The 21051-nt window shown below is 37.8% G+C and overlaps 1 protein-coding gene across 8 annotated transcripts in view; it reads left to right on the top strand.

Annotated features, from left to right (window-relative positions):
- The window catches only part of CEP63 (centrosomal protein 63), a 76119-nt gene that overhangs the window by 39724 nt on the left and 15344 nt on the right, over positions 1–21051 (top strand). The gene's annotated exons all lie outside the window — the stretch shown is intronic.

Raw genomic sequence — 21051 nt, 5'->3', positions numbered from 1 at the left:
GAGTGGATGAACTCAGTAAGAGCTCAAAGTGATAGAAAATATAAAGATCCAGTCAGAACTGAAGAATACAATAACTGAAATGAAAAATGCACTAGAGGGGATCAAAAGCAGATTAGAGAATGTAAAAGAATGGATCAGCAATCTGGAAGACAGGGTAGTAGAAATTATCCAGTCAAAACAGCAAAAAGAACAAAGGATTTTAAAAAATGAGGATAGTTTAAGGGATCCCTGAGATAACATCAAGCATACTATCATTGGCATTATAGGGGTCCTGGAAGGAGAAGAGAGAGAGAAAGGGTCAGAAAGCCTATTTGAAGAAATAATGACTGAAAACTTCCATAACCTGGTGAAGGAAACAGGCATGAAAGTCCAGGAAGCCCAGGAGTTCCAAACAAGATGAATCCAAAGAGGCTCACATAAAGACACAATATAATTAGATGTTAAAAGTTAAAAATAAAGAGAATGTTAAAAGCATCGACATGTGTGCTCATGCACACACACACAGGAGCTGGTTACGTAAGAAGGAATCTCCCATAGGTTGTCAGCTGATTTTTAAGCAGAAACTTTACGGGCCAGAAGGGACTGGCATGATATATTCAAAGTGCTGAAAGAAAAAAACTTAACAACCAAGAGTACTCTAACTGACAAGGTTAGAGCTTCGAAGGCTCAGAGGAGAGTACAGCAGCTGGCTTGTGGCAGGCAGAACAGAGAGAGAGCAACACAGACAATCCTGGCCACCTCACTACTCCCCAGCTGGAGACATGTATCTGATGGTGCACATGGGGGCTGGGTGCTGAAACTTGGGCTTCAGAGGACAGACCTGGGGAGAGGACTGGGGTTGGCTGCATGGAGATAGCCTGAAGGGGCTGGAGTGTTGGCCAGGCCACAACTGGGAGTGTATGCAGGACAACCCAGGTCCACTTTAGAAGCCCCATGGTTAACATGCATGCAAAGGGATACGTGGGACCCCACAGTGGGAGCCTCATTTTCAGTGTGCTTGCAGTGGGTATGGCTCTGCTTCTATGAGCTCTGGGAGTGTGCAGTTGCGGGAGGGTTGCCCACACATGGAAGCCCACATATGGAAGCGGGGCTGGAATTTGAGCAGATCCCCAGGGGCCACATGACTTTAGAAGCAGGGCTGAAATCTGAGCCATGTCTGGTGGCTTTGCAACTTAAGTGGATTTACGCTGAGGTGCCTTTGTAAGCTCATTGTTATCAGGACATCAGAGCAGATTACTGTGCTCCTGTGGTTGGGGTGGGTCTGGAGTTAGCAGCTGTGGGCTTTGTGGGCAGGCACTCGTGGAGCCAGGGCCAGGGTCTGCACTGATACTGTAGCTCCCATGGTGGGTCCAGGTGCACAACTACTCGTGACTATGGTGGGTCCCAGTGCCTGATATAAGTAGATCTGTGCCAGTGGATCTGTGCTGGTGACTTTGTGAGCACAGTGCCTGAGGACACCTGGTCCTACATTCCCACAGCTGAGGTGGGCCTGAAGGCAGTGTCAACAGCAGTGTACTTTGTGAGCATGCACAATGGGTGATGGACAACACCACAGAGCATACTTCCTGGTGGACAGCTCCTGTGGAGGAATACTCAGTGACTCCTCTCCCAGTGGAAGTTCTCCAGTCCCACCTACCCCACACTGAAGCTCACAAATAGATCTGGGGGCTTCTACTCCAACAACTGGGGAGAGACCCTGTTCCTGACAGGGCTTTGACAACCACAGAGCAAAGAGGAGGTGGCCCTGCTCAACATCCAGTGCAGGCTCTGGTCACTACAACAGCAATCACACCCTGTATCAAGGGGATAACAGCCAGCACACCCTGAGGAAAGACATGGCAGGCACCCATTCTAAAAAAAAACCCTTGCACCAAAAACATTAGACTCACGCAGGCCACACAGGGATGCTCTCATATAAAAACAGCCCTTCAAGACCACAGTAGATAACTATTTCTCCTAAATTTATAGAGTCAGAGAAATATAAGGATAATGGAGAAGCAGAGGAACCACTCCCAATTAAAAGAACAAGAGAAATCCCCTGAAAGAATAAACAATGAAACAGATCTCTCCAATCTACCAGACCCCAAGTTCAAAAAGGAGGTGATAAAAATACTGAAGGAATTAAGAAAGGCTATCAATAGAAATGTAGATCACTGTAACAAGGTACTAGAAACTATAAAGAGGAGCCAATTAAAATTAGAAAACTCATTTGCCAAGATGAGAGCTGAACTAAAGGCAATAAATAGCAAACTAAATAATGCAGAAAAATGAATAAGTGATCTGAAAGATAGAATAATGGAAATCACCCAATCAGAACAGCAGACAGAAAGACAAATGAAAAAAAAATGAAAGCAATGCATGAGACCTATGGGGTAATATAAAGCATCCCAACCAATGCATAATACAGATCCCAGAAGGAGAAGAAAGAGAAAAGGGTATCGAAAGTTTATTTGAAAAAATTATGGCTGAAAACTTTCCAAATAGAAAAGAAGCAAGAATCTATAGGGAAGAGAAAATCGCAATTGGAAAGCAAATCACTTAAATAAGCCAGTACATAGGCTAAAATTTTTTAGTGTGTGTGAAAGTGATGATAACTACAATGAACAGCAGAAGGATAAACATGAAGATATAAAAGAGGACATCAGAATCATAAGGTGTCGGGGAGGGGAGTAAGAAAATGTAGATTTTTTTTTCAAGAATGTGTTTAAGCCTATATGACTATCAGTCTAAAGCAAGTATATATAGTAGTGGGTTAATGTACTTGAAAAACGGGTAACAACAAATAAAAAGCATACAGTAGATTCATAAAAACCAAACAGAAGAGAACTCAAGTATAATACAAAAGAAAACCATCAAACCACAAAAGGAAAAACAAAAAGAGAGGAACAAAGAAGAAATACAAAATCAACTGGAAAATAAGTTTTAAGATGGCAGTAAATACATATCAATCAATAATTACTTTAAATGTTAGTGAACTAAATATTCTAGTCAAAAGACAGAGTGTCAGACTGGATAATAAAACAAAAGCCTACAGTATGCTGCCTACAAAAGACCCACTTTAGGGTGAAGGACGCACATAGATTGAAAGTGAGAGGATGGAAGAAGATATTTCATGCAAACAGAATGACAAGAAAGCAGAGGTAACAATACTCAGACAAAATTTAAAGGTCATAAAGATACTACATAATGATAAAAAGATAAATACAAGAAGAAGTTATTACACTCGTTAACATATATGCACCCAATATAGGAGCACCTAAATACATAAATACTAACGGACATAAAGGGAGAAATTGACAGGAATGTAATAATAGTAGGAGACTTTAACACCCCACTTATATCAATGGACAAGTCTTCCAGACAGAAAATCAATAAGGCAACAGAGACCCTAATTGACACAATAGAACAGTTAGACTTAATTGACATTTTCAGGACATTTCATCCAGAAAAAAAAAAAAAAAAGACTTAAAATACAAACTTTTCAACTGCACATGTAACATTCTCTAGGATAGACCACATACTAGGATGCAAAACAAGTCTCAGCAAATTTAAGAGAATAGAAGTTATTTCAAGCATCTTTTCTGATCACAATGGCATGAAACTAGAAATCAACCACAGAAAGAGAAACGAGAAAAAGAAAAAACGATTATGTGGAGACTAAACAACATGCTACTAAAAAAACACTGGGTCAGTGATGAAATCAAAGAGGAAATTTAAAAATACCTTGAGACAAATGAAAATGAAAACACAAACATGTGAAATCCTTGGGATGCAGCAAAAGCAGTTCTTAGAGGGAAGTTCATAGTGATACAGGCCTTCCTCAAAAAACGAGAAAAATCTCAAATAAACAACCTAACCTACCACCTAATAGAATTAGAAAAAGAAGAACAAACAAAACCTAAAGTCAAAAGGAAGGAAATAATAAAGATCAGAGAGGAAATAAATAAAATAGAGATTAAAAAAACAATAGAAAAATAATAAAACCAAGAGCTGGTTTTCTGAAAGGGTAAACAAAATCAATAGACCTCTTGCCAGGCTCACCAAGAAGAAAAGAGAGAGGACCCAAATAAATAATATAATGTAAGAAATGAAGGAGGAGAAGTAACCAATACTGCAGAAATACCAAAAAAAAACCCCTAAGGTAAATACTGTGAACAATTATATGCTAACATATTAGACCACCTAGAAGAAATGGACAAGTTTCTAGAAACATACAGCCCACCAAAACTGAATCAAGAAGAAATAGATAATTTGAAAACCCTGATCACTAGAAGTGAAATAGAATCTGTAATAAGCAAAAAAACAAAAACACCCTGCAAACAAATGTCCAGGACTGGATGCCTTCAATGGGGAATCTACCAGACATACAAAGAAGAACTTATATCGATTTTTCTCAAAACTATTCCAAAATAGAGGAGGCAACACTCCCAAAGTCATTCTGTGAAGCCATTATCACCCCAATACCAAAACCAAAGACAGTACCAAAAAGAAAATTACAGGCCAATATCTTTGATGAATATAGATGCAGATATCCTCAATAAAGTATTAGCAAGCCGAATCCACCAACACATAAAAAAGGTGATACACCACAGTCATGTTGGATTCATCCCAGGGTCACAAGGATGGTTCAGCATATGCAAATCAATCAATGTGATACACCACATCAGCAAAAGAGAAGACAAAAACCACAGAATCATCTCAATAGGTGCAGAAAAAGCATTTGATAAAATTCAATACCCATTCATGATAAGGACTCTTACCAAAGTGGGTATAGAAGGAACATATTTCTATATAATAAAAGCTATTTATGACAAACCCACAGCCAATATAATACTCAATGGTGAAAAGCTGAAAGCCTTCCTGCCAAAATCTGGAACAAGATAAGGATGCCCACTGTCACCACTCCTATTCAATATAGTACTGGAAGTCGTAGTCAAAGCAGTCAGACAAGAAAAAGAAATAAAAGATATTCAAATTGGGAGGGAAGAGGTAAAATTGTCATTATATGCAGATGACACAATACTATATATAGAAAGCCCTAAAGACTCCACACAAAAACTACTAGAACTGATAAACAAATTCAGCAAGGTAGCAGGGTACAAGATTAACATACAGAAACTTGCCACGTTTCTTTACACTAACAATGAAATATCAGAAAGGGGAAGTAAAAAAAAAAAACCCTTTAAAAATTGTATCCAAAAAAGTAAAATACTTACAGATAAACCTGACCAAGGAAATGAATGACTTATTTTCTGAGAACTATAAAACTTTGATAAAGGAAATTGAAGGTGATCAAAAAAATGGGAAGGTATCCCAGGCTCTTGGATTGGAAGAATTAATATTGTTAAAATGGCCATACTACCCAAAGCAGTCTACAGATTTAATGCTATCTCTATGAAATTACCCGTGACATTTTTCACAGAACTAGAACAAATAGTCCTAAAATATATGTGGAACCATAAAAGACCCAGAATTGCCAAAGCAGTGTTGAGGGAAAAGAGCAAAGCTGGAGCCATAACCCTCCCAGACTTCAGGCAATACGACAAAGCTACAGTAATCAAAACAGTGTGGGGCTTCCCTGGTGGCGCAGTTGGTTTTGAGTCCGCCTGCTGATGCAGGGGACGTGGGTTCGTGCCCCGGTCCAGGAGGGTCCCACGTGCTGCGGAGCGGCTGGGACCGTGAGCCATGGCCACTGAGCCTGCGCGTCCGGAGCGCTCCGCAACGGGAGAGGCCACAGCAGTGAGAGGCCCGCATACCGCCAAAAAACAAAAAAAAGTGTGGTATTGGCACAAAAAAGGACATATGGATCAATGGAACAGAATAGAGAACCCAGAAATAAACCTCACACACCCACAATCAGTTAATCTTTGTTAAAGGAGGCAAGAATATACAGTGGAGAAAAGACAGTCTCTTCAGCAGCTGGTGTTGGGAAAGTTGGGCAGCTGCAAGTAAATCAATGAAGTTAGAATACCCCCTCACACCATACACAAAAGTAAACTCACAGTGGCTTAAAGATTTAAATATAAGAAAATGACACCATAAAATGCCTAGAAGAGAACATAGGCAAAACATCTGACATAAATCGTAGCAGTGTTTGCTTAGGTCAGCCTCCCAAGGCAGTAGATAAAATAAAAAATAATCAAATGGGACCTAATCAAACTCAGAAGCTTTTGCACAGCTAAGGAAATGATAAACAAAATGAAAAGACAACCTATAGATGGGGAGAAAATATTTGCAAACAATGTAATCAGCAAGGCCTTAGTTTTAAATATATAGAAACAGCTCATAAAACTCAGTAACAAAAAGGCAACATAATCCAAAAATGGGCAGATGACATAAATAGACATTTCTCCAGAGGCCAATAAGCACATGAAAAGATGCTCAACATCGCTAATTATTAGAGAAATGCAAATAAAAACTACAGTGAGGTATTACCGCACACTGGTCAGAATGGCCATCATTAAAAGGTCTACAAATAATAAATGCTGGAGAGGATGTGGAGAAAAAGGGACCTTCCTACACTGTTGGCAGGAATGTAAATTGGTGCAGCCACTATGGAAAGCAGTATGGAGGTTTCCTTAAATACTAAAAATAGAGTTACCATATGACCCAGCTATCCCACTCCTGGGCATATATCAGGAGATAACTCTAATTCAAAAAGACACATACCCCAAATGTTCATAGCAGCACTGTTTACAACAGCCAAGACATGGAAGCAACGTAAGTGTCCATTGGCAGATGAACAGCTAAAGAAGATATGGTATATATATACAATGGAATGATATAATGCCATTTGCAGCAGCATGCCATTTGCAGCAACATGGATGGACCTAGAAATTATCATACTAAGTGAAGTCAGACAAAAGAAGACAAATATCACATGGTATCGCTTATATGTGGAATCTAAAATATGATGCAAGTGAACTTATTTACAAAACAGAAACACACAGACATAGAAAACAAACTTATGGTCACCAAATGGGAAAGCAGGGGTGAGGGGAGGGATAAATTAGGGTTTTGGGATTGGTAGCTGGAAGCTACTGTGTATAAAATAAACAGCAAGGACCTACTGTACATCACAGTGAACTCTATTCAATATTGTGTAATAAATTGTAATGGAAAAAAATATGAGAAACTACATATATATATATATACACACACACATATCTTATATATATATATGTATAACCGAATCACTTTGCTGTACACCAGAAGCTAAGACAACATTGTAAATTAACTATCTTCATTAAAAAAAATTGAAAAAGTAATAAAATAATAAAATTAGGTAAGTGATACACAAAATAAATGTAAAATATGCCATCAAAAACAAAATAGGGAGTAAAAATTTAGTGCTTTTAAATGCACTCAAATTTAAGCAACCATTAAGTTAAAATAGGTAAGTTGTTAAATATGAACCTCGTGGTAACCACAAACCAAAAACCTGTAACAGATACACAAAAAATAAAGACAAAGGAATCCAAACATAACACTAAAGAAAGTCATCAAATTCCAAGGGAAGAGACCATGAGAAGAAGAAAGGAATGGAGAAGAAGTACAAAACAACCAGGAATTAACAAAGTGGCAATTAGTACATACCTATCAATAGTTACTTTAAGTGTAAATGGACTAAGTGTTCCAAAAAACAAAGGGTGGCTGAATGGATGAAAAAGGAAGAGATTCACCTACAAGATCTCACTTCAAATCTAAAGTCTTGCACAGACTGAAAGTGAAGGGATGTAAAAATATATTCCACGCAAATGGAAACAAAAAACTGGAGCAGCAATACTAATATCATACAAAATAGACTTTTTTTAATAGGTTAATTTATTCATTAATGAAAAATTTAATGTTTATTAGGCATAATAAGAGAAAGTGTTATAGAGGTGGATATAACTCAATCCCATTAAAAAATTTGAATGTACATTTTATTATTTATTTATTTTATTACTCATCAGTTTTATGCACATCCTTGTGTACATGTCAATCCCAGTAGCCCAATTCATCACACCCTCACCCCCACCCCCCCGCGCCTTTCCGCCTTTCGTGACCATACGTTTGTTCTCTACATCTGTGTCTCAATTTCTGCGCTGCCAACTGGTTCATCTGTACCATTTTTCTAGGTTCCACATATATGTGTTAACATACGATATTTGTTTTTCTCTTTCTGACTTACTTCACTCTGTATGAGTCTCTAGATCCATCCACGTCTCAGCAGGTGACCCAATTTCGTTCCTTTTTATGGCTGAGTAATATTCGATTGATCTGTCGATGGGCGTTTAGGTTGCTACCATGACCTGGCTATTGTAAATACTGCTGCAGTGAACATTGAGGTGCACGTGTCTTTTTGAATTATGGTTTTCTCTGGGTATATGCCCAGTAGTGGGATTGCTGGATCATATGGTAATTCTACTTTTAGTTTTTTAAGGAACCTCCATACTGTTCTCCATAGTGGCTGTATCAATTTACATTCCCACCAACAGTGCAAGAGGGTTCCCTTTTCTCCACACCCTCTCCAGCATTTGTTGTTTCTAGATTTTCTGATGATGCCCATTCTAACTGGTGTGAGGTGATACCTCATTGTAGTTTGATTTGCATTTCTCTAATAATTAGTGATGTGGGGCAGCTTTTCATGTGCTTCTTGGCCATCTGTATGCCTTCTTTGGAGAAATGTCTAGGTCTTCTGTCTATTTTTGGATTGGGTTGTTTGTTTTTTTAATGTTGAGTTGCATGAGCTGTTTATATATTTTGGAGATTAATCCTTTGTCCGATGATTCGTTTGCAAATATTTCTCCCATTCTGAGGGTTGTTTTTTCATCTTGTTTATGGTTTCCTTTGCTGTGCAAAAGCTTTTAAGTTTCATTAGGTCCCATTTGTTTATTTTTGTTTTTATTTCCATTACTCTAGGAGGTGGATCAAAAAAGATCTTGCTGTGATTTATATCAAAGAGTGTTCTTCCTATGTTTTCGTCTTAAGAGTTTTATAGTGTCTGGTCTTACATTTAGGTCTCTAATCCATTTTGAGTTTATTTTTGTGTATGGTGTTGAGGAGTTTTCTAATTTCATTCTTTTACATGTAGCTGTCCAGTTTTCCCAGCACCACTTATTGAAGAGACTGTCTTTTCTCCATTGTATATCCTTGCCTCCTTTGTCATAGATTAGTTGACCATAGGTGCATGGGTTTATCTCTGAGCTTTCTATCTTGTTCCATTGATCTATGTTTCTGTTTTTGTGCCAGTACCATATTGTCTTGATTACTGTAGCTTTCTAGTATAGTCTGAAGTCAGAGAGTCTGATTCCTCCAGCTCTGTGTTTTTCCCTCAAGACTGCTTTGGCTATTCGGGGTCTTTTGTGACTCCATACAAATTTTAAGATATTTTGTTCTAGTTCCATAAAATATGCCATTGATAATTTGATAGGGATTGCATTGAATCTGTAGATTACTTTGGGTAGTATAGTAATTTTCACAATATTGATTCTTCCAATCCAAGAACATGGTATATCTCTCCATCTGTTGGTATCATCTTTAATTTCTTTCATCAGTGTCTTATAGTTTTCTGCATACAGGTCTTTTGTCTCCCTAGGTAGGTTTATTCCTAGGTATTTTATTCTTTTTGTTGCAGTGGTAAATGGGAGTGTTTCCTTAATTTCTTGTTCAGATTTTTCATCTTTAGTGTATAGGAATGCAAGAGATTTCTGTGCATTAATTTTGTGTCCTGCAACTTTACCAAATTCATTGATTAGCTCTAGTAGTTTTCTGGTGGCATCTTTAGGGTTCTCTATGTGTAGTGTCATGTCATCTGCAAACAGTGACAGTTTTACTTCTTCTTTTCCAATTTGTATTCCTTTTAGTTCTTTTTCTTCTCTTATTGCTGTGGCTAGGACTTCCAAAACTATGTTGAATAATAGTGGTGAGAGTGGACATCCTTGTCTCATTCCTGATCTCAGAGGAAATGCTTTCAGTTTTTTTCCATTGAGAATGATGTTTGCTGTGGGTTTGTAGTATATGGCCTTTATTATGTTGAGGTAGGTTCCCTCTATGCCCACTTTCTGGTGAGTTTTTATTATAAATGGGTGTTGATTTTGTCAAAAGCTTTTTCTGCATCTATTGAGATGATTAATATATGGTTTTTATTCTTCAGTTTGTTAATGTGGTGTATCACATTGATTGATTTGCGTGTATTGAAGAATCCTTGCATCCCTGGGATAAGTCCCACTTGATCATGGTGTATGATCCTTTTAATGTGTTGTTGGATTCTGTTTGCTAGTATTTTGTTGAGGATTTTTGCATCTATATTCATCAGTGATATTGGTCTGTAATTTTCTTGTTTTGTAGTATCTTTGGTTTTGGTATCAGGGTGATGGTGGCCTCATAGAATGAGTTTGGGAGTTTTCCTTCCTCCACAATTTTTTCGAAGAGTTTGAGAAGGACGGGTGTTAGCTCTTCTCTAAATGTTTGATAGAATTCACCTGTGAAGCCATCTGGTCCTGGACTTTTGTTTGTTGGAAGATTTTTAATCACAGTTTCAATTTCAGTACTTGTGATTGGTCTGTTCATATTTTCTATTTCTTCCTGGTTCAGTCTTGGAAGGCTATAACTTTCTAAGAATTTGTTCATTTCTTCCAGGTTGTACGTTTTATTGGCATAGAGTTTCTTATAGTAGTCTCTTAGGATGGTTTGTATTTCTGCGGTATCTGTTGTAGCTTCTCCTTTTTCATTTCTAATTTTAATGATTTGAGTCCTCTCCCTCTTTTTCTTGATGAGTCTGACTAATGGTTTATCAATTTCAGAATAGACTTTAAAACAAAGACTGTAACGAGACGAAGAAGGTCATTACATAATGATTAAGGAACCAATTCATCAAGAGGATGTAATACCTGTAAATATGCACCAAACATAGGAGCACCTAAATACATAAAGCAGACATAAAGGGAGATATTGACAGTAATGCAGTAATAGTAGGGGGCTGTAACACCTCATTTACATGAATAGATATGTCATCCATACAGAAAATCAATGACACAACATTGGCCTTAAATGATACATTAGACTAGATGGACTTAATAAATATATAAAGAATATTTCACCCCAAAACAGCAGAATGCAGATTCTTTTTAAGTCCATATGGAACATTCTCCAGAGTAGATCACATGTTAGGTCACAAAACAAGTCTCAATAACTTTAAGAAATTTGAAGTTGTATCAAGCATCATTTTAATACCACAGTGGTATGAAACTAGAAATCAAGCACAAGAAGAAAAGTGGAAAAAACCACAAACGTGGTGGCTAAAGAACATGCTTTTTGACAACCAGTAGATCAATGAAGAAATGAAAGAGGAAATTTAAAAAATACTTTGAGAGAAATGAAAATGTAAACACAACATTCCAAAATCTGTGGGACACAGGAAAAGCAGTTCTAAAAGGAAAATTCATCGTGATACAGGCCTACCTCATGAGACAAGGAAAATCTCAAATAAACAGTGTAACCTTGCACCTATAGTACTAGAAAAAGAAGAACAAATGTAGCCCAAAATTAGTAGAAAGAAGGGAATGATAAAGATCAGAGCAGAAATAAATGAAATAGAGACTACAAGGACAATAGAAAAGATTAATGATACTAAGAGAAGGTTCTGTGAGAAGATAACCAATTTGATAAACCTTTAGCCAGGTTTATCAAGAAAAGAAGAAAGGGCCCAAATAAATAAAATGAGAAACAAAAGAGGTTACAACAGACACCACAGAAATACAAAGGATCATAAGAGACTGCTATGAACAACTTTATGCCAACAGTTTGGAAAACCTAGGAGAAATGGATACATTCCTAGAAGATTTCAATTTTCTAAGGGTGAATCAGGAAGAAATAGGAATTCTGAACAGACTAATCACTAGTAATGAAACTGTAATCAAAAAACTTCAAAAAAAAAAAAAAAAAGAAGTCCAGGACCACAGCTTCACAAGTGAATTCTACCAAACATTTAAAGAAGAGTTAATACCTGTCCTTCTCAAACTGTTCCCAAAAAATTGAAGAGAAAGTCTTCCTACACTTCCAAACTCATTCTGCAAGGCCAGCATTACACTGATACAAAACCAGATGGAGATGCAACAAACAGAAAATTATAGGCCAATATCCCTGATGAACATACATGCAAAAGTCCTCAACAAAATATTATTAATCCGAATTCAATAATACAATAAAAGGCTCATATACTATGATTAAGTGGAACTTATTCCAGGGATAAAAGGATGGGTCAATTTCTGCAAATCAATTAGTATTATACACCACATTTAAAAATGATAAAAGATCATATGTTCATCTCAATAGATGCAGGAAAATCATTTGACAACATTCAACATTCATTTATGATAAGAACTCTCAAGAAAGCAGGTGTAGAGCGAACATACCTCAATATAATAAAGGCCATATTTGACAAACCCACAGCTAGCATAATACTCAACTGTGAAAAGCTGAAAGCTTTTCTTCTAAGATCAGGAACAAGACAAGGATGCCCATTCTCACTACTTTTATTCAGCATGATACTAGAAGTCCTAGGCATTGCAGTCAGACAAGGAAAAGAGATGAAAGGCATCCAATTGGAAAGGAAGAAGCAACTGTCACTATTTGCAGATGGCATGTTACTATATGTAGAAAACTAAAGCCTCCACCAAAAAACACTATTAAAACTAATTAATTCAGGGCTTCCCTGGTGGCGTAGTGGTTGAGAGTCCGCCTGCCGATGCAGGAGACACGGGTTCGTGCCCTGGTCCGGGAAGATCCCACATGCCGTGGAGCGGCTGGGCCCGTGAGCCATGACTGCTGAGCCTGCACGTCCGGAGCCTGTGCTCCGCAATGGGAGAGGCCACAACAGTGAGAGGCCCGCGTACTGCAAAAAAAAAAAAAACACAAAAAACTAATTAATTCAGTAAAGTTGGAGGCTACAAAATCAATATACAGAAATCTGTTGCTTTTTTATATACTAATGATGAACTATCAGAAAGATAAATTAAGACTTCAGTCCCATTTACAAGTGCATCAAAAAGTATAAAATACCTAGGAGTAAGTTTAACCAAAAAGGTGAAACACGTATACTTTGAAAACTATTAAGATGTTTATGAAAGAAATTGAAGATGAAGATGACACAAATAAATGGAAAGATGTACCATACTCATGGATTAGAAGAATAAATATTGTTAGAATGGCCATACTACCTAAAGCAATCTACACATTCAGTGCAGTCCCTATCAAAATTCCAATGACATTTTTCACAGAACTGGAACAGATAAATCTAAAGTTTGTATAGAACCACACACACACAAAACCAAACCCCAAATAGTTAAAGCAATCTTAAGAAAGAAGAGTAAAGCTGGAGGTGTCATATTCCCTGATTTCAAACTATACTATAAGTCTATAGTAATCAAAACTATATGGGGCTTCCCTGGTGGTGCAGTGGTTGATAGTCCGCCTGCCGATGCAGGGGACACGGGTTCGTGCCCTGGTCTGGGAGGATCCCACATGCTGTGGAGCAGCTGGGCCTGTGAGCCATGGCCACTGAGCCTGCGCGTCCGGAGCCTGTGCTCCACAACGGGAGAGGCTACAATAGTGAGAGGCCCGTGTACCGCAAAAACAAAAACAAAAACTATATGGTACTGGCAAAAAAACAGACACATAGATCAATGCACCAGAATAGAGAGTCCAGAAATAAACCCACGCTTATATGGTCAATTAATTTATGACAAGGGAGCCAAGAATATACAATGGGGAAAAGACAGTCTCTTCAGTAAAGGGTGTTGGGAGAACTATACATCTATAGACAAAAGAATGAAACTGGATCACTTTCTTATACCATGTACAAAAATAAACTCAAAATGGATTAAAGACTTAAATGTGAGACCTGAAAGCATAAAGCTCCTAGAAGAAAACATAAGCAATATGTTCTTTGACATCGTTCTTAGCAATAGTCTTTTGGATCTGTGTCCTCAGGCAAGGAAAACAACAGCAAAGATAAACAAGTGGGACTATATCAAACTAAAATGTCTTTGAAGAGCAAAGGAAACTATCAACAAAATGAAAAGGTAGACTACTGAATGGGAGAACATATTTGCAAATGATTTATTTGATAAGAAGTTAATATCCAAAATATACAAAGAACTTAAACAGCTCAACATCAAAAAACGAGTAAAAAATTGGCAGAGGACCTGAATAGACGTTTTTCCAGAGAAGACATACAGATGGCCAACAGACATGAGAAAAGATGCTCAGCATCACTAATCATCAGGGAAATGCAAATTAAAACCACACTGAGCTACCACCTCACACCTGTCAGACTGGCTGTTATCAAAAAGGTAACAAATAACAAGTGTTGGTGAGGATGTGGAGAAAAGGGAACCCTCAAGCACTGTTGGTGGGAATGTAAATTGGTGCAGCCACTACGGAGAGCAGCATGGAGATTCCTCAAAAATTAAAAATAGAACTACCATATGACCTAGCAATTACACTTCTGGGCATTCCCCTCCCCAAAAAATCAAAAAGATATATGCACCCCTCTATTCATTGCAGCATTATTCACAATAGCCAAGATATAGAAGCAACCTGAGTGCCCGGTGATAGATGAATGGATAAACAAGATGTGGTATATGTATACAGTGGAATATTAGTCAAGGAAAAGAATGAAATTTTTACCATTTGCAACAACATGGATGAACCTAGAGAGTACTACTCTAAGTGAAAGACAAAGACAAATTCCATATGACCTCAGTTACATGTGGAATCTAAAAGACGAAACAAACAACAAAACAGAGACAGACTCATAGATACAGAGAACAACTGTAGTTGCCGTGGGTTTGGGGTTGAGGAGTTGGGCAAAATAGGCTAAGGGAATTAAGAGGTACAGACTTCCAGTTATAAAATAATTAAGTAATGGGGGTGAAATGTGCAGCATAGGGAATATAGTCTATAATATTGTAATAACTTTGTATAGTGATATATGGCTACTAGACTTATCATGGAGATCAATATGTAATGTATATGTGTAGAATCACTATGTTGTAAGCCTGAAACTAACATAATATTGTATGTCAACTATACTTCAGTTTAAAAACATAAAGAAAAAAGTAAACCTATGTTCTTCTAGAACAAAAAATTTCACAATTTGCATGGAAACACTAAAGACCCCGAATAGCCAAAGCAATCTTGAGAAAGAAAAACAGAGCTGGAGGAATCAGGCTCCCAGACTTCAGACTATACTACAAAGCTACAGTAATCAAGACAGTATGGTACTGGCACAAAAACAGAAATATAGATCAATAGAACAGGAGAGAAAGCCCAGAGATAAACCCACTCACGTGTGGTCACCTTATCTTTGATAAAGGAAGCAAGAATATACAATGGAGAAAAGACAGCCTCTACAATAAGTGGTGCTGGGAAAACTGGACAGCTACATGTAAAAGAATGAAATTAGAACATTCCCTAACACCATACACAAAAATAAACTCAAAATGGATTAAAGACCTAAATGTAAGGCCAGACACTATAAAACTCTTAGAGTAAAACATAGGCATAACACTCTGTGACATAAATCACAGCAAGATCCTTTTTGACCCACCTCCTAGAGAAAGGGAAATAAAACCAAAAATAAACAAATGAAACCTAATGAAACTTAAAAGCTTTTGCACAGCAAAGGAAACCATAAACAAGACGAAAAGGCTACCCTCAGAATGGGAGAAAATATTTGCAAACGAAGCAACTGACAAAGGATTAATCTCCAAAATATACAAGCAGCTCAATAACAAAAAAACAAACAACCCAATCCAAAAATGGGCAGAAGACCTAAATAGACATTTCTCCAAAGAAGATATACAGATTGCCCACAAACACATGAAAGGATGCTGAACATCACTAATCATTAGAGAAATGCAAATCCAAACTACGAGGTATCATGTCACACTGGTCAGAATGGCCATCATCAAAAAGTCTACAAACAATAAATGCTAGAGAGGATGTGGAGAAAAGGGAACCCTCTTGCACTGCTGGTGGGAATGTAAATTGATACAGCCACTATGGAGAACAGTATGGAGGTTCCTTAAAAAACTAAAAATAGAACTACTGTATGACCCAGCAATCCCACTACTGGGCATATGCCCTGAAAAAAACATAATTCAAAAAGAGTCATGTACCACAATGTTCATTGCAGCTCTATTTACAGTAGCCAGGACATGGAAGCATCCCCAGTGTCCATCGACAGATGAATGGATAAAGAAGATGTGGCACATATACACAATGCAATATTACTCAGCCATAAAAAGAAACGAAATTGAGTTATTAGTAGTGAGGTGGTTGGACCTAGAGTCTGTCACACAGACTGAAGTAAGTCAGAAAGAGAAATGCTAACACATATATGTGGAATCTAAAAAAAAAAAAAAAAAAGGTTCTGAAGAACATAGGGGCAGATCAGGATTAAAGACAGACATAGAGAATGGACTTGACATAGGGAGGGGGAACGGTAAGCTGTGACGCACTGAGAGTGGCATTGACATCTATACACTACCAAATGTAAAATAGATAGCTAGTGGAAAGCAGCCGCATAGCACAGGGAGATCAGCTAGGTGCTTTGAGACCACTTAGAGGGAGGGTGGGAGGGAGATGCAAGAGGGAGGGTATATGTGGATATAGCAGATTCACTTTATACAGCAGAAACTAACACACCATTGTAAAGCAATTATACTCCAATAAAGATGTTAAAAAAAAAAAAGCTATGTTCTTGATGCCACAAAACTAGTTGTTTAGTTTTTAAGTATCAAATCTTGGCCAGCTGGTTAAACTATAGCTTAGTTAAACTATAACTTCAATACCAGTTTACTTTAAGGTCACAGATCTGAACTGAATAATGTTAAATAGCTGTTAACAGTGTTAAAAAGACAATGCTAGTGTTTTGCAGTTATGTATTGTTTTTCATCCGGAGCATCCAGTTGAACCACTGTTCAACTATGTGGCAGTTTCTAGCTATGTTCTGTCAAGCCCCAGGGCTGCTGTGCAGTTTAAAGTAGGGTTGGGGAGGTTCAGCATGTTGGGCTCTTTCTTATCATCCTCATCCAATGTCTTCAGTTACATATTCTGTACAGAATTCTATGTAAGATTTCCCCTTGTTGGGGGTGGGTAGTTTATATTGTATTTTAAAAGTTTGGAGACAGCTGCATCCTGGCAGTTATTCTTGTGCATTTAAACCTATTTGATTTCTTTTTTCACACTGTTGCAGGAATCTGGTAAAATTTTTTTGAATCTTTGTGCTGGAATCTTTGATCTGTAGTTTATATAAACACTATTTATCTGCCTCTTTGCCTTTCTCCTCCCACCCTTTTTCTGGCTTAGGGGCATTGTTGAGCGTCTACTTTATGCGCCCACAATATAGGATTTTGGCCCTGTACTGTTCACAATAAAATCCTTAAATCCACAGCAGATAGATTTCCCAGAGACATTTCCACTTAAATTTCTAAAAATAAAATTGTGTGCTTTACCTTTTTTTTTTTTTGCGGTACGCGGGCCTCTCACTGTTGTGGCCTCTCCCGTTGCAGAGCACAGGCTCCGGACGCGCAGGCTCAGCGGCCATGGCTCACGGGCCCAGCCGCTCCGCGGCATGTGGGATCCTCCCGGACCGGGGCACGAACTCGTGTCCCCTGCATTGGCAGGCGGACTCTCAACCACTGCACCACCAGGGAAGCCCTGCTTTACCTTTTAAAAATATTTAGAATAAGGGAAGTTTTACTTACACAAATGATTTATGCTTATCTTCAGTGTGAAGATGAAGTACTTTTCAGGATGCTGGATTAAAATTTCTGAAAACTAGAAAGTTGGGAGCTAAAAAACAGTATAGCTGGGATACATAGCCTAAAAAATCATCCAAGTTCTAGGAACTGTGTACTGCAGGTCCATGAGACAGTTGCTAAAGTGGTCTTATTGGTATGTAACTCAGTAGATAAAGCATAGAAGGAAACTTTGAGATTCACTATATTTAGTTGAGTCTTTTAGCTCAGGGAGTGTCCAAAAGTTGATGACAGAACAAATCCTTCCTCCCCTCCACGCACCTTTTTCCTGAAGGAACAAAATTCTACAATTCTTTTCTCCCCACTCCTTTCCTCCCACAGGTAAACATTTTTGTGGTCAATTTGAATCATTGGAATGTGTGTGATTTTCATGAAAAGAATGTTAAAACACAATAATTAACTACATGAAACATGTTTGGGGGTGGGGAGAGAGGAAAATTTGACCTGGAAATTTAAGTGGTTTAGTGACTTTTAAAAAATTTTAATTTCTGCACTTCTGTAAGAAATAAAATAAGGCACTATAGTTCCTTTTTCCTATGTTTTAAATAAGAGATAAATCCAGTTTTCCTATATGATGAGTCATGGATATAGTTAAACTTCTGTACAAGTAGGTAGAATAATGCAGCTGTCTTTTCAGTAGGTAGGCAGCGTCTCTTCTCCATCCATCCATAAACATACCCATCATTACAATATCATACAGATTATTTTCACTGCCATAAATTTCCTCTGTGCTCTGCCTATTCATCACTCCCCTGCCTACCCTCCCCATAATCACTGATCTTTTTATTTTCTCTATTGTTTTCCCTTTTCCAGAATGTTGTATAGTTGGAATCATACAGTATGTAGCCTTTTCAGACTGGTTTCTTTCACTTAGTAATATGAGTTTAAGACTCCTTCATGTGTTTTCATGGCTTGATAGCTTATTTCTTTTTAGCATTGAATAATATTCCATTGTCTGGATATAGCACAGTTTACTTATCCCCACACGTACTTGGTTGCTTCCAAGTTTTGGCAATTATGAATAAAACTGCTTTAAACATCCATATTCAGGTTTTTGTGTGGACATACATTTTCAAACTTCTTTGGGTAAATGCCAAGAAACACAATTGCTGGATTATATGGTAAGAATATGTTTTGTAAGAAAGCATCAGACCGTCTTCCAAAATGGCTGTAACATTTTGCATTCTCACCAGCAATGAATGAGAGTTCCTGTTGCTCCTTATCCTTGCCAGAATTTACTATTATCAGTGTTCCAGATTTTGGCCATTCTAATAGATATGTAATTGTTGTTTTAATTTGCGTTTCCTTGATGACATATGATATAGATCATCTTTTCATATATAATATTTGTTTGCCATCTGTATTCAAGTCTTTGGCCTATTTTTTAATGGAGTTGTTTGTTTTCTTGTTGAATTTTAAGAGTTCTTTTTATATGTTGTATAACAGTCCTTTTATCAGGTGTGTCTTTTGCAAATATTTTCTCCCAGACCTGGCTTGTCTTCTCAATCTCTTGACATTGTCTTTCACAGAGTAAAAGTTTTCAATTTTAATGAATTTCAGCTTATCAGTTATTTCTTTCAGGGATTGTGTCTTTGGTGTTGTGTCTACAAAGATATTGATCTCGGAGAGATAGTGGTGAGTGGTCCTGAAGAGAGATCTTAGTTTCCTGGCCAGGAATTGAACCTGGGTAGTCTGGATGAAAACCAGGAATCCTAGCTGCTAGACCACCAGGGACTAGAGGCTAGAAGCATTGTGGCCCTGGCTGTAACCCCCATTGAAGGCAAGAATGTTTCAAGGAGGCAAAAACTGTAAAAACAGGTACAAAGTTTATTATTAGAGAAACAGCATATCATGTAGGAGAGCACACAGAGAAGCAGTTTATTTAAGACAGAAGCAAGGCAGAAATACACACCAGGGAGAGGAGTGCGGTCGTGCTGAATGAGGAGTGCAGTAAGTCAGAAGCTAGGCATAAATACACACCCAGAGAGAAAGAGTATGTGCGTCCTGTCTAATGAGGAGGAGTGCAGTAAAGAGTTGATTTAAATCCTTTATGTAGGACAGTTCTTCCAGGTCTTTGTTTACCTTTGGCCAGTTATCTTGTTTCTTTTTTCACACCTGACTGGTCCTAGGACCCTCCCCAAGATGCGTGCGCAACTTTTTGCAAAGATGGATCCCACTGCAGAGGCCTGTGGGGATATGTCCACACTTATTATGGGGTGGCGCCCCCTCTCTTTTGGACCCCCAAGGAGCCTTCCTGCACATATGCAGACAGGGAAGTTTTCCTTGACCTCAGGACTGGTCATCTTTTTACTTCAGCAGAGCTCAGCTTCTGCCACTAGCTTTGTCCTTGGAGTGGCTGGGTGAGAACAAAGCTTCAATTTTACTTCACTTGCAGACACCAGCTGTCCAGCCCAGGGGTCCATCTATCTCCTACCTCAGTAGGTCCTCTATCTCCTACTGTCCCCAAAGTCATCTATGTTGTCTCCTATGCTATCTTCTAAGAGTTTTATAGTTTTCATTTTACATTTATGTCTATGATCCATTTTAGTTAATTTTTGTGGAGAGTGTAAGGCCTTTTTCTGGATTCATTTTTTTGCATGTGGATGTCCAGTTATTCCAGCACCATTTGTTGAAGAGACTATCTTTGCTCCATTGTATCACCTTTGCTCTTTTATCAAAGATCAGTTGACTATATTTATAAAGGTCTATTTCTGGGCTCTGTATTCTGTTACATTAATCTATTTGTCTGTTCTTTTTCCAGTACTACACTGTCTTGATTACTGTAGCTTTATAGTAAATCTTGAAGTTAGGTAACATCAGTCATCCAACTTTGTTCTTCTCTTTTGATATTGTATTGGCTATTCTTAGTCTTTGCCTCTGCATATAAACTGTAGTTTGTTGATATCCATAAAATAACTTGCTGATGTTTTGATTGGGATTGTGTTGAATTCATAGATAATATTGGGAAGAACTGACATCTTGACAGGATTGATTCTTTCCATGAACATGGAATATCTCATTTATTTAGTTTTTTAATTTCATTCATCAGAGTTTTGTAGTTTTTCTCATATAGATCTTGTACATATTTTTGTTAGATTTATACTTAAGTGATTTATTTAGGTGTTACTATAAATAGTATTGTGAGGTGTTTTTTGTTTTTTTTTTGGCAGTATGCGGGCCTCTCACTGTTGTGACCTCTCCGTTGCGGAGCACAGGCTCCGGACGCGCAGGCTCAGTGGCC

The sequence above is a fragment of the Monodon monoceros genome, unplaced genomic scaffold, assembly GCF_005190385.1.
Source record: "Monodon monoceros isolate NGI ecotype Baffin Bay Population unplaced genomic scaffold, NGI_Narwhal_1 Super_Scaffold_11, whole genome shotgun sequence".
NCBI classification, from domain to species: domain Eukaryota; kingdom Metazoa; phylum Chordata; class Mammalia; order Artiodactyla; family Monodontidae; genus Monodon; species Monodon monoceros.
Note: the sequence above shows the minus strand (reverse complement) of the source record. Positions and strands in the feature narration are given on the sequence as shown.